Source organism: Arachis ipaensis, chromosome B8 (assembly GCF_059453495.1).
Source record: "Arachis ipaensis isolate K30076 ecotype BB chromosome B8, ASM5945349v1, whole genome shotgun sequence".
NCBI lineage: Eukaryota > Viridiplantae > Streptophyta > Magnoliopsida > Fabales > Fabaceae > Arachis > Arachis ipaensis.
The window spans coordinates 71,677,752-71,680,287 of NC_142443.1; positions in this window are offsets into that span (position 1 = coordinate 71,677,752).

Genomic DNA, 2,536 nt, shown 5'->3' on the forward strand with positions numbered 1-2,536 from the left:
CACCAAACAATGAATTCGTGGATCAATAATTCAAAGGGGAATGTGTGACTCTAAGTTTGGTGTTCCACCATAAAGATCAACTGTACACAACAACCTTTGAATTATATAAAAGGAACAACCATTCTAAGCAGTCACAAAAATGCTTAAAACCCTTAGCAGCAACTTCATTCCAAAGAGAATTCAAGGATTCAAAGAACAGAGAAGTAAGTGGGAGACTAAGTTTGGTGTTCACACACCAACTTAAGACTCAGAGACTTACCCACACATAGTTGAGCTAACCACTCAAGTGCTTGAGAAGCAAGCAACTTCATCACTCTTTGCAGGAAAGGAAACAAGGATCTTAAAGCATGAAGTAACAATTAGGAGAAGAAGGAGAAATCAAATTGTTTCCTGGCAACAAAGAGAAAACAAGAAATTTCACAAGGTGGTGTTGTTCCTTGACAATTCTTTAAAAAGGGCAAACAAAAGCATGCTTGTTCTGGTTTAAACTGTAATTGTTGAATCTTTTTGGAATGTGAAGTTACTAGTATGTTTGTCTGTTTATTGCTTTGAATAAAGTGAATGCCTAGATGTTTGGATATAACTTCACCTTCTTAAACAAATGCTTGCCATGCTTGTTCTGTTTCCAAAAATAAAAGAAAAGTTTGAACAAAAGTAACTTGGCTCAATTAATGACAAATCAAGTAGAATTAAGTGGTGGTATGCATGCTTGATTGTTTAAGTCAGATCACTGGAAATAGAGTGTAGAATTATCATTTTTTGTGTAGAAATTGAAAACTGTCTATGGATCTTGATGAATAAATGTCTTTGGCCATGAAAAAGAAAGAAAAAGAAGAAGAAAAAGCCACTGAAAAAGGGCAACCAAAAAGCAAAAAAAAAAATTGAGAAAATAAGCTAGGCACCAATGGTTTGAACTTCTGAGACAAATGCCTGTGGTGTTTATGTATTAAGGATATGCTTGGATGAATAGGTTCTGAGGAGTGTTTCAGCACTTGGTAACTTGGGTTAACTAACCCGGGATTATCAACCAAAAGTCCATTATCAAGAGCAACCTAAATACAAAACATTTAGTCACACAAAGAGGTGCTGGGCACCAATGTCTCAAGAAGAAATGTGAACTAAAATGCCTAAAGTGGATATGTGTAGTGCACTGATAAGAAAAAGAAAATGCCAAAGGCTTGTGCAACACATGACACTAAGCAAACAAGGAGCAAAGGAGCTCTAAGAAAAAGAAAAGAAAAACAAAGAAGAGAAAAGTGCCAAGGACATAAGAATAACAAGAGGCCATAGCAGTGTTTGATGGATGCAATGAAAAAGTGATAATCTTACCTGATAAGAATGAAAAAGTGATGCTGCAACTTTCTGCATAAAACCCTTCTGATGAACTTCAAATGCTTGCTAATATAGCCAATGTAATTGCTTTCTGTTTCATACTTTCTTCTCAAATAACTCAGGACTTGCTTAGGGACAAGCAAGTATTAAGTTTGGTGTTGTGATGCCAAGGCATCTTAGGCTAGTTTCACTAGCATTTTTCTGTTAGTTTTAGTTGTTTTATGCATTTTCTTGAGCTTAAAGTAACCAAGAATGGTTAAATGAATAACAAAACAATGAACCATCCAAACAGTATGATTTTGATGCAAATTCCATGAGTTTTAGTTATATTACTTGAATGCTATGAATGGAAGAATTCTCATGAAATTTTGCAAGACTTTGATGCAATTGTTTGGATGATTTCAGGAAAGAAGAGGCTAGACAAGGAAGCAACAAAATCAATAAAGGAAGCTTGAATATCACATGTGGAGTTTAAGTTCCAGTTTAAGCTTAAACTGGAGCTTAAACGCCAGAATCATGAAGGCTAAGAAATGCTGAAACTGAAGTTTAACCTCCAGTTTAACCTTAAACTGGAGGTTAAACGCCAGAATGAAAGTCTAACCAAAGAAGCATTTCCACGATTAACCTCCAGTTTAACCTTAAACTGGAGGTTAAACGCCAGAATGAGAATTCCACTCAGGAAGCATTTCCACGTTTAACCTCCAGTTTAACCTTAAACTGGAGGTTAAACGCCAGAAATGGGAAATGCACCAGGGAGCCAATTCCACGTTTAAGCTCCAGTTCAACCTTAAACTGGAGCTTAAACGTGTTCGACCAAGTTTTCTCCTCCAGGGTTGCTTTCTCCATTTCCACGTTTAAGCTCCAGTTTAACCTTAAACTGGAGCTTAAACGTGTTCGACACCTCCAGGGCTACCTTTCTCAGCTTCCACGTTTAAGCTCCAGTTTAACCTTAAACTGGAGCTTAAACGTGTTCGACCTCCAGGATGGCTTTCTCTATTTCCACGTTTAAGCTCTAGTTTAACCTTAAACTGGAGCTTAAACGTGTTCGACCTCCAGGGCTGCCTTTCCTATCTCCACGTTTAAGCTTCAGTTTAACCTTAAACTGAAGCTTAAACGTGTTCGACTAAGTTACCCTCCAGGGCTGCCTTCTTCCATTTCCACGTTTAAGCTTCAGTTTAACCTTAAACTGAAGCTTAAACGTGCT